Source organism: Mobula birostris, chromosome 13 (genome assembly GCF_030028105.1).
Source record: "Mobula birostris isolate sMobBir1 chromosome 13, sMobBir1.hap1, whole genome shotgun sequence".
In the NCBI taxonomy this organism is placed as follows: Eukaryota; Metazoa; Chordata; class Chondrichthyes; order Myliobatiformes; family Myliobatidae; genus Mobula; species Mobula birostris.
The window spans coordinates 31,166,076-31,177,749 of record NC_092382.1 but is presented as its reverse complement, the minus strand read 5'-3'; the positions used below and the strand labels follow the sequence as shown (position 1 = coordinate 31,177,749).

Here is an 11,674-nt window from a genome sequence, read left to right as displayed (position 1 = left end):
GGTCTTTTAAGAGGCTCCTGGATAGGTACACGGCGTGTAGAAAAATACAGGGCTATGGGGAACTCCAGGAAATTTCTAAAGTAAGTAGTGTTCGGCACAGCATTGTGGGCCGAAGGGCCTGTATTGTGCTGTATTGTATTTGTTGTATAAATGGGGAAGTCACTTACCCATGACCTCTGGTTGTCGTGCCACCCAACACCAGTGGGAAAAAAAACTGCTTGCATTTACCCTATCTATACCCTCATACTTTTGTACACTTCCAACAGATCCTCAAAGCAAGGTATAATTTCCTTGTTTATGTTTAGAGCCTGTAGACCCTGTGTCCATCTCCTGAGTAAATAGAGATGAAAAACTTGCTTTGGTTCCACACGTGGATTGCCATTCTGGTCTTCCAGAGGACCAACTTGATGCCTTGCAATCCTTTTGCTCTTGATCTATCTCTAGAATCCCTGAGGATTATCCTTCCTCTTTTCTGCGAGGACAATCTCATGCTTTCTTTTAGCCTTCCTGATTTATTTCTTATGTGTCCTCTTGCATTTTTTATACTCCATAAGAACTTACCTGCCTATCTCTGTTCTGCAACTCCATTTTGTGCTTCACCAGGGTCTCAATATCTCTTGCAAACCAAGGTTCCCTGCAGTTTCTATCTTTACCTTTTATTCTGACAGACACATACCCGCTTTGTACTTTCAAAGTTTCGCTTTGAAGGCCTCCCACTTACCAAGCACACCTTTTCCATAAAGCAGCCTGTCCCAGTTCACAGTTGCCAGATCCTAGTGTCATAATTGCAGGTGTTGATCCATGTCCTGAACACATCCGCCTTTCCTGCGCTGTATTGAAATATACCGGGCTCAGCATATTCACTGTACCATGCTCAACTTCTTCATTCCTGACGTTGTCTGAGGACTGAACAACAACTGTCTCCACAACCCCTCCACTATCTGTTCTGTTATTCAGGCTCCCATTCCCCCTGCAACTTTAGTTTTACCCTTCCCCACCCCCACCTCCCACCATGCAGCTCTATCACCCCTTTGGCTTTCCTCCCCCAGATCAATAAAAAGGAGGTACATACCAGGTACAGGCAGATAGGACCAAATGGGGTACTTATGAAATACAGGAAATTCAAGTGAACACTTATGAAGGAAATGAAAGAAGGCATGAGGTTGCCCCAGCAGACAAAGTGAAGGAGAATCCTCATGGATTCTGCAAATATGTTGAGAGTGAAAAGATTGCAAGGGAAAAAATAATCGGCTGCAAGATCAGAACAGTAATCCATATGAGGAGACAAAATAAATGTGGGAGATTTTTTCTGCATCCGTATTTACTCAGGAGATGGACACAGAGTCTATAGAAGTGAGGCAAAGCAGCATCAACTTCATGGACCCTGTACAGATTACAGAGGTGGAGGTGTTTGCTGTCTGAAGGCAAATTAGCGTGGATAAATCCCCAGGGCCTGACAAGTTGTTCCCTGGGACTCTGCGGCAGACAAGTGCAGAAATTGTCGGGGCCCAAGCACAGATATTTAAATCATCCTCAGTGACAGGTGAGGTACTGGAGGATTGGAGGACAGCCAATATTGTTCCGCTGTTCAAAAAAGGCTCTAAAAATAAACTAGAAAATTATACATTGGTGAGCCTGACATCAGTAGTGGGAAAGTTATTGGAATATATGTGCAGGAACCGGATATATAAGTATTTGGATAGATGTGGACTGATTAAGGATAGACAGCATGGCTTTGTGCATGGTAGGTCATGTCTAACCAATCTTACAGAGTCTCTGGAGGAAGTTATCAGGAAAGTGAATGAAGGCAAGGCAGTGGATGTTGTCTACATGGACTTTAGCAAGGCACTTGACAAAGTCTCATATCGGAGGTTGGTCAAGAAGGTTCAGTCACTGAGCATTCAAGATGAGATAATAAATTGAATGAAACACTGTCTTTGGGAGAAGCCAGTGTGTGGTAGCAGATGGTTGCCTCTCTGACTGGAGGCCTGTGACTAGTGGTTTACCACAGGGATCAGTGCTGGATCTGTTATTGTTTGTCATCTATATCAGTAATCTGGATAATAGTGTGGTTAACTGGATCAGCATATTTGTGGCTGACCACCAAGATTGGTGGTGTAGTGGTCAGCGAGGAAGAGTATCATGGCTTGCAGTGCGATCTGGACCAGCTGGAAAAATGGTTTGAGAAATGGAAAATGGAATTTAATGCGGACAATGTGAGTTGTTGCACTTTGGTATGACCTACCAAGGGAGGTCTTTCACAGTGACTGGTCGGGCACGGTGGAGAGTTGTAGAAGAAAGGGACCTGGAAGTACAAGTCCTTAATTCACTGAAAGTGGTGTCACAGTTAGATAGGGACGGAAAGCAAGATTTCAGCCCATTGGCCTTCATGAACCAAAGTACTGACAATGATAGATACTTTATATTTTATTGTCGCCAAACAATTTGTACTAGAATGTACAATCATCACAGCGATACTTGATTCTGCGCTTCACACTCCCTGGATTACAAATATTAAATATTAAAATGTTAAAATTAGTCAATATTAAAAAAAAATTATAACTCATACATAGAAAATAGAGAAATGGGAAGTAAGGTAGTGGAAAAAAACCGAGAGGCAGGTCTGGATATTTGGAGGGTACGGCCCAGATCCGGGTCAGGATCCGTTCAGCAGTCTTATCACAGTTGGAAAGAAGCTGTTCCCAAATCTGGCCGTACGAGTCTTCAAGCTCCTGAACCTTCTCCCGGAGGGAAGAGGGACGAAAAGTCTGTTGGCTGTGTGGGTTATGTCCTTGATTATCCTGGCCGCACTGCTCCGACAGCGTGTGGTGAAAAGTAAGTCCACGGACGGAAGATTGGTTTGTGTGATGTGCTGCGCCGTGTTCACGATCTTCTGCAGCTTCTTTCGGTCTTACGGATGTTATGTTGACTTGTAGAAGATATTGGTGAGGCCTGATTTGGAGTCTTGTTTGCAGTTGTGGTCACCTACCTACAGGAAAGATGTAAAAGAGGTTGAAAGAGTTCTGTGAAAATTCACAAGGATGTTGCCAGGTCTGGAGGACTTGGGTTATAAGGAAAAATTGAACAGATCAGGACTTTATTCCCTGGAATGTGGAAGATTGAGCAGAGATTTGATTGTGATAGCGGGGCATAGATGGGGTAAATGCAAGCTGACTTTCTCCACTGGGATTGGGTGGGACTACAACCAGAGACCATGGGTTAAGTGTGAAAGGTGAAACGTTAAGGGGAACATGAGGGGGAACATCTTCACACAGACGGTCATCCGGGTGTGGAATGAGCAGCCAGCACAAGTGGTGCATGCGAGCTCAAGTTCAACATTTAAGAGGTTTGTGTACGTACCTGGATGGTAGGGGTATGCGAGTAGAAAGTTTAAGCAGCTGGGCACCACCTAGATGGCCCAAAGGGCCTGTTTCTGTGTTGTAATTTTCTGTGACTGTGACAAGAACCTGAAATAATACAAAAATTCACACTAAGTCCTTTTAACAGCTGTGCGGACCAACCATTCATCTCAGCAGGAATTGTTTATATGGTGTTAAAACTGTGGCACTTCAAGTTAATAACGCATAAAAGAAACTCCCAGCTGCATGTCAACAAAGGCTATTTGTATGTGAGAGTGTTTCAGTTTCTGTGGAGCCAGGTACCCATGCAGCTCACAGGGAACAGGGAATAATACAAATGGAGAGAGTCAAACTGAACCAGGTCACAGATTGGGGACAGTGGAAACATAGACAGGCTCGTTGGCCCACAAAGCTGTGCCGTACATGTCCTTACCTGAGAAATTACCTCTAATCTTCTGAGCTCCATATACCTGTCCAGGGGTCTCTTAAATGACCCTATTGTATCCACCTCTGCCACTGTCGCCAGCAGCCCATCCCACACACTCAGCACTCTGCATAAAAAAACTTGCCCCTCACATCTCCTCTGTACCCATTCTCATAGAGACAGAAAGAGCATCAGAGAATTTGATGGTCATTCCAGATACCATCACTGTGCCCAGTTACGAGATGATTTCTCTCTCTAACTTGGTTTGAACTTCACTGTAACAGTGTGATGTCGGATCACACCTTGACTTCATCTGAACTGTTGTCCTACACCAATTGATGGATTTTGTAAATCTCTTTACAGGTTAAAACTGACAAGGAATTTGTCTACGGGAATCTCCAACACGACACGCTAGTTTTGCTGTCTCTGTCCAGATATTTAAGAAGTGGAGCAAGGGATTCACTCGATCATCCTTCCTGCTCAGACTGTGGGGAGGGATTCACTCAATCATCTGACTGACTGGCACGTCCGTCATTTCACACAAGGGGGAACACATTCACCTGCTCAGTCAGTGGGAATGGATTCAGTTGGTCATTTCAATTGAAGGTACATCAGTAAGTTCACACTGGCAAGGCCATTCCCTGTTAGTTTTTGCTCTTTTGTTTGCTCTCTCTTTGGCTTTTATTTTGGCTTTAACTTCTCATTTCAGCCAGGATTTTGTCCTCCTTCCTTTGCAATGCTTCCACTTCTTTGGGATGTATTGATCGCTCAGCTCCCGAATTGCTCCCAGAAACTCCAGCCATTGCTGCTCCATTGTCACTCCTACCTTTTCCCTTCCAAACAAGTTTGTCCAGCTGCTCTGTCATAGTAACATGGAGAAGTTCAGTACAGAAACAGGCTATTTGGACCATCTAGTCAATGCACTGGGACCTTCGCCCTCCATCCCCCTACCATCCAGGCTCCCATCAAAACTTCTTTTAAATGGTGAAACGGAGCTCATATTCACCACTTGTACTGGCATCTCATTCCACACTCTCACAACCATTTCAGTAAAGAGCTTTTCCAAATGTTCCCGTTAAATTTTCACCTTCCCCACTTGCCCATGATGTCTGGTTGTCATCCCTCCCAACCTGAGTGGAAAAAGCTGCTTGCATTTACCCTATCTATACCCTCATAATTTTGTATACTTCCAACAAATCCTCAAAGCAATGTATAATTTCCTTCTTTATGTTTAGAGCCTTTTTTAGATGTATAAGATGATGAGGGGCATTGATCATGTGGATAGCCAGAGGTTGTTCCCCAGGGCTGAAATGGCTAACACGAGGGGCATAGTTTTAAGGTGCTTGGAAATAGATACCGAGGGGATGTCAGGGGTAAGTTTTTTACACAGAGAGTGGTGGGTGTGTGGAATGCACTGCCGGCTATTTGTGTGAGTGTTCCAGTTACTGTGGGACCAGGAACCCATGCAGCTCAGTGGGAACAGGGAATAATACCAGCACAGAGAGTCAAACTGAGCCAGGTCACAGACTGGAAATGGCAGAAATGCCCCATTCTTATAGAGACAGGAAGAGCATCAGAGAATTTGATGGTCATTCCAGATACCAGCACTGTGCCCAGTTAGAAGATGATTTCTCTCTCCAACTTGGATTTAACTTCACTGTAACAGTGTGATGCCAGATCACACCTTGAAACTCAAAGGATCTCATCGGAAATATTGCCCAACACCCAATGATGGATTTTGTAAATATTTTTACAGGTTAAAAATGACAAGGAATTTGTCTACGGGAATCTCGAACACAAAACACCAGTTTTGCTGTCTCTGTCCAGATATTTAAGAAGTGGAGCAAGGGATTCACTCGATCATCCTTCCTGCTCAGACTGTGGGGAGGAATTACTCAATCATCTGACCGACTGGCATTCCCGTCATTTTACACGGGGGAACCCATTCATCTGCTCAGACAGTGGGAATGGATTCAGTTAGTCATTTCAACTGAAGGTACATCAGCAAGTTCACACTGGGCAAGGCCATTCACCTGTTCTGTGTGTAAGAAAGGATTCAGTCGGTATTCCCACCTGTGGACACACTAGTCATTTCGCACTGGGCAGAGGCTGGTCATCTGCTAAATTTGTGGGGAAGGATTCACTCGGTCATCTGACCTAATGGCTCACCAGCGAGTTCACACTGGGGAGCGGCCATTCACCTGCTCAGACTGTGGGAAGGGATTCACTTCGTCATCTGTCCTACAGAGACACCAGCGAGTTCACACTGGGGAGAGGCCGTTCATCTGCTCAGTGTGTAGGAACGGATTCACTCAATCATCCCACCTACAAGCACACCTGTCTGTTCACACTGGGAAGAGGCCATTCACCTGCTCCGACTGTGGGAAAGGATTCACTAATTCATCTCACCTACTGAGACACCAGTCAGTTCACACTGGGGAGCAGCTGTTCACCTGCTCAGACTGTGGGAAGGGATTCACTTGCTCATCCCACCTGAAGCTACATCAGCGAGTTCACACTGGAGAGAGTGCCTTCACCTGCTCAGACTGTGGGAAGGGATTCACTTGCTCATCCCACCTGAAGCTACATCAGCGAGTTCACACTGGGGAGAGGCCATTCTCCTGCTCAGACTGTGGGAAGGGATTCACTCGGTTATCTGTCCTACAGAGACACCGGCGAGTTCACGCTGGGGAGCGGCCGTTCACCTGCTCAGTGTGTGGGAAGGGATTCACTCGATCATCCCACCTACAAGAACACTGGTCTGTTCACACTGGGGAGAGGCCGTTCACCTGCTCAGACTGTGGGAAGGCATTCACTTGCTCATCTCACCTGAAGGTACACCAGCGAGTTCACACTGGGGAGAGGCCATTCACCTGCTCAAACTGCGGGAAGGGATTCACTCAGTCATCTGAACTGAAGGTACACCAGCGAGTTCACACTGGGGAGAGGCCGTTCACCTGCTCGGACTGCGGGAAGGGATTCAGTTGCTCATCCCAGCTGAAGGTACACCAGCGAGTTCATACTGGGGAGAGGCCGTTCACCTGCTCAGACTGTGGGAAGGGATTCACTCAGTCATCTGAACTGAAGGTGCATCAGCGAGTTCACACTGGGGAGAGGCCGTTCACCTGCTCAGTCTGTGGGAAGGGATTCACTTGCTCATCGCAACTGAAGGTACATCAGCGAGTTCATACAGGGGAGAGGCCGTTCACCTGCTCAGACTGTGGGAAGGGGTTCACTCGGTCATCCACCCTACTGACACACCAGCGAATTCACAGTGGGGAGCGGCCATTCACCTGCTCAGACTGTGGGAAGGGATTCATTCAGTCATCTAAACTGAAGATACATCAGAGAATTCACACTGGAGAGAGGCCATTCACCTGCTCAGACTGTGGGAAGGAATTCACTCAGTTATCCACTCTAATGGCACACAAGGAAGTTCACAGCGGGGAGCGGTCGTTCACCTGCTCAGACTGCGGGAAGGGATTCACTCAGTCATCTGAACTGAAGATACATCAGCGAGTTCACACTGGAGAGAGGCCGTTCACCTGCTCCAAATGTGGGAAGGGATTCACTACATCATCTGAACTGAAGGTACACCAGCGAGTTCACACTGGGGAGAGGCCGTTCATTTGCTCAGTGTGTGGGAAGGGATTCACTCGGTCATCCCACCTACAAGCACACCGGTCTGTTCACACTGGGGAGAGGCCGTTCACCTGCTCAGTGTGTGGGAAGGGATTCACTCGGTCATCCAACCTACAGAGACACCAGCGTGTTCACACAGGGTAGAGGCCGATCACCTGCTCAGACTTTGGGAAGAGATTCCCTCAGCCATCTGCACCAAATGTGCACTATTGAGTTCACACTGGGGAGAAGCTGTTCACCTGCTGTAAATGTTGGAAAGGATGCACTCAGTCATCTAACCTTATGTAACTCTTGCTTCGGCAAGCAGCTTAATGTAGGAGGTGATAGCCCCCCAGCCCGGCCAAACTTAAGAAATCTCATTTGGGTGGATGCTGCTCGATGTGTCCCCTGTTACAAATCAGTACCCCGAAATAACAAACGGTACATAATATGTGAATAAACAATTGGGCTTTATAGTTCTTACTTTGACTATAGGGTTAGTAAAGAAAAAAAGAAAAAGGGCCCACTCTCTCCATTTGCGACTTCTCATCTCTCCCCAGCAAAAGACCGTGAAAATCTCTCTTCCAGACTCACAAGAAAGAACATTTCTCTCATTGGATAGCCCCGCACTCCAAAACCCTGTTATCTCTAGTCGTAACCTAAACATTGCTGCTGCAGAGAAACCATTACCTCAGCAGTGAAACATTACAGAGGGGCCATTACATTAACAGTGAAACCTCACAGCATGTTACACTTGTGACACACTACCAGGTTCACACTGGGGAGAAAGTTTCAATAAACTGCTTGCTGGATATTTGTTCGTCGCCATTGCTGAATGCAATTTCGAGAGTGACTGTCGGTGCTGAACTCTGCAATTATTGCTGATGCTCACCACACCCAGTTCTGCACCCTGGTCACTGAGTGTGGGAGGAGTTTCTTCTGCTGTGTATTCACCTTATTGGGACTGGAGTTTTATATGGACTGGAGTGGAGAGCGGCCAGTGAAGGAGTGGAGCTTTGAGGCTTTGGCTCGAGAGGTTCTGGCAGTTGGATTGTGCAGTCATGTCAATCAAGATTTGGATAGCTCAGACTCAGCAGACAGCAGCTGATTGGGCAATTGAAAATTGAAAAACTCAACAGACAAATAAAAAGAGGGGCAGCTCAAGTGGAGCGGCTAGTGAGTGAGTGGGCCAGTGAAGGAGTGGAGCTTTGGGGATTTGGCTCAAGAGATTTCAGCGAGCAGAGGCAGAGGATGACCTTGCTCCCAGTGAGGTAAGACCGGGTAAGTTTATTTAATTAATTAACCTAGGAGTCAGTAATAGAGGCAGTAGATAGGGCAGTCCAGTGCTCCGATTGCAGGACGTGGAAGTCAGGGACAGCACAATTTTCTCCGATGTCTACACCTGCAAGAGGTGCATCCAGCTGCAGCTCCTGTCAAATCGGTTCATTCGGGGGGCAGAGGCAGTAATAGATCAGAGTTTCAGGGAGACAGTCACCCCTAAAAGCCAGGAGACAGGTCGGGTGACTGTCAGGAGAGGGAAGGGGAATAGACAGAAAGAGCAGAGCACCCCTGTGGCCGTTCCCATCAACAATAAGTATACTGTTTTGGATATTGTTGGTGGGGATGACCTACCAGGGACAAATTGTAGTGGTCGCGTCTCTGGCACCGAGACTGGACCCTCAGCTCAGAAAGGAAGGAGTGAAAAGAGGAGAGCAGTAGAGATAGGGGATTCGATAGTTAAGGGGACAGATAAGAGGTTCTGTGGGAAAGATATAGAATCCCGGATGGTCTGTTGCCTCCCTGGTGCCAGAGTCCACAATATCTCGGATGGAGTTCTCGGTATTCTCAGGAGAGAGGGTGAGCAGCCAGATGTCGTGGTCCACGTGGGGACCAATGACATAGATAGGAGTAGGGATGAAGTCCTGAAGAAGGAATATGGGGAGTTAGGGGAAAAAAAGTGAAAAAGCAGGACCTCAAGGGTGGTAATCTCAGGATTGCTGCCTGTGCCACGAGACAGAGAGGGTAGGAACAGGAAGTCATGGCAGTTGAATGTGTGGCTGAAGAGTTGGTGCAGGGGGCAGGGGTTCAGATTTCTGGAGCATTGGGATCTCTCCTGGGGAAGGTCTGACCTGTACAACAAGGACGGGCTGCACCTGAACTGGAAAGGGACCAATATCCTGGTGGGCAGGTTTGTTAGAGCTGTTGGGGAGGGTTTAAACTAGTTTGTCAGGGGGGTGGGAATCAGAATGTGAGTGCAGAGATGTGGGTAGAAGGACAAGGGCATGATGCTGTGTGTTCTGAGTTGGTGAGGAAGGACAGACAGGGGACAAAACATACATGTAGCCAGTTCGAGGGGTTGAAATGTGTCTATTTCAACGCTAGGAGTATTAGGAATAAAGGGGATGAACTTAGAGAATGGATCAGTACATGGAACTACGATGTTGTGGCCATTACTGAAACTTGGCTGGAGGAAGGGCAGGATTGGCTGATGCAGGTACCGGGGTTTAGGTGTTTTAAAAGGAATAGGATGGGAGGTAGAAAAGGGGGGGAGTAGCATTACTGGTCAGGGATAGTATCACAGCTGTAGAAAGGGAGGACGCTGCAGAGGGAGTGTCCACTGAGTGGGTGTGGGTGGAAGTCAGAAATAGGAAGGGATCAATCACTGTGCCGGGAGTAGTCTATAGGCCCCCAAATAGCCCTCGGGACACCGAGGAGCAGATAAGCAGGCAGATTTTAGAATGGTGCAGGAAATACAGGGTTGTAGTTATGGGTGATTTCAACTTCCCTCATATTGACTGGCACCTCTTGACTGCAAGGGGGATAGACGGGGCTGAATTTGTCAGGTGTGTTCAAGAAGGATTCTTGACACAGTATGGGGACCGGCCGATGAGAGGAGAGGCCATACTGGATCTAGTTCTAGGTAATGAACCTGGTCAGGTGGCAGACCTCTTGGTGGGGGAGCATTTTGGTGAGAGTGACCACAACTCCCTTAGCTTTAGCATAGCTATGGAAAAGGATAAAAACAGACAAAATGGGAAAGTGCTTAACTGGGGAATGGCTAACTATGAATGGATGAGGCAGGAACTAGCGAGAGTAAATTGGAAACAGGTGTTCAAAGGTGAAAGCACAGAAGTAATGTGGAGGAAGTTTAGGGACCACTTGTGCAGGGTTCAGGATAGGTTTGTCCCACTGAGGCAAGGAAAAAATGGTAGGAAAAGGGAATCATGGCTGACGAAACATGTGAGGCAACTCGTCAAGTGGAAGAAGGAAGCAGATGTTAGATATAAGAAGCAGTCAGAGCCCTGTTGGTCGCTTTTCGATTGCTCCTACCCTGTTTACTTAATTGTCTCCTACCAGTCTTTTTTTTTGAAACCTTATTATAATACTTCAATACTGCTTTACTGTGGCTGGGAAAAGAACCAAAGCATTTGCAAAAGAAAGAGAAACAGAAGATGAATCCCCAGTCACTTTGGATTCAATCAGTGACTTCCTTAAATCGCAGAAATAGGAATTCTCTGAGGAGTTTCAATGGCTTAACAGCAAATTGGATACAATTCAACAAACTTTATTTGAGCATGAGAACCAAATTCAGGAGAATACTGCGAAGCTAATGACACTTGAAGAGGACATTGAAGATACAATTAAACTCTGCAAAGAGTTATCTTTATCCAGTGATAAAATGCTGAAAAGGATCATCAGTCTTGAAAACAGGAACAGGAGAAATAACTTGCAAATCCTGGGTCTTGAAGAATCAGTTGAAGGCGCTGACCGTTCGAAGTCTTTGCAAACTTTCTGAAGCAGATTTTCCCAGCTTTATTCACTTCTGAGCCGAAGCTCAATCGAGCTTTTCGCTCTCCGACTTTGAAGCCGTTGTCCTCAGCGGCGAAACCCAGATCGGTCGGACTAACCTTTCAGGAGTTTCATATTAAGGGCCTTTTAATTTGCCATACCCGGCGACAAGGAATGATTGATTTCCAAAGTTACATGGTTAGATTTGTGGAAGACTATTCACCTGAAATTTTGACTGATTGCATGAAATATAAAGAAGTTATGTTGGAATTTTATAATGAAGGATATAAACCATCCCTTCGGTTCCCCGCTCATCTGAGTATTGTTTTGAAGAACGGATTGTGAAAAAGAATAAAGTCAGTTGAAGATGCAAAAGATTTTCTGAAGGATGAAGTCTAAAACTGTTATACTTCTTATTTGATCAAGTTTTTTCTTCTGTTAATATGAATTTAAAATAAGGTTTCATTAAGCTTACATTTGG

General features: G+C 46.2%; 1 long non-coding RNA gene and 1 pseudogene across 1 annotated transcript; one reads left to right on the top strand and one right to left on the bottom strand.

The window, feature by feature from the left end:
- Positions 1 to 2,414: 2,414 nt before the first annotated feature.
- LOC140208718 (uncharacterized) lies at positions 2,415 to 3,500 on the bottom strand. The gene is made up of 2 exons (XR_011888884.1): positions 3,361 to 3,500; positions 2,415 to 2,989 (listed from the first exon to the last, which is right to left on the bottom strand). It is a non-coding gene; the product is annotated as an uncharacterized lncRNA (long non-coding RNA).
- A 2,428-nt stretch (positions 3,501 to 5,928) lies between these two features.
- The window catches only part of LOC140208705 (uncharacterized), a 72,960-nt pseudogene continuing 67,214 nt past the window's right edge, over positions 5,929 to 11,674 (top strand).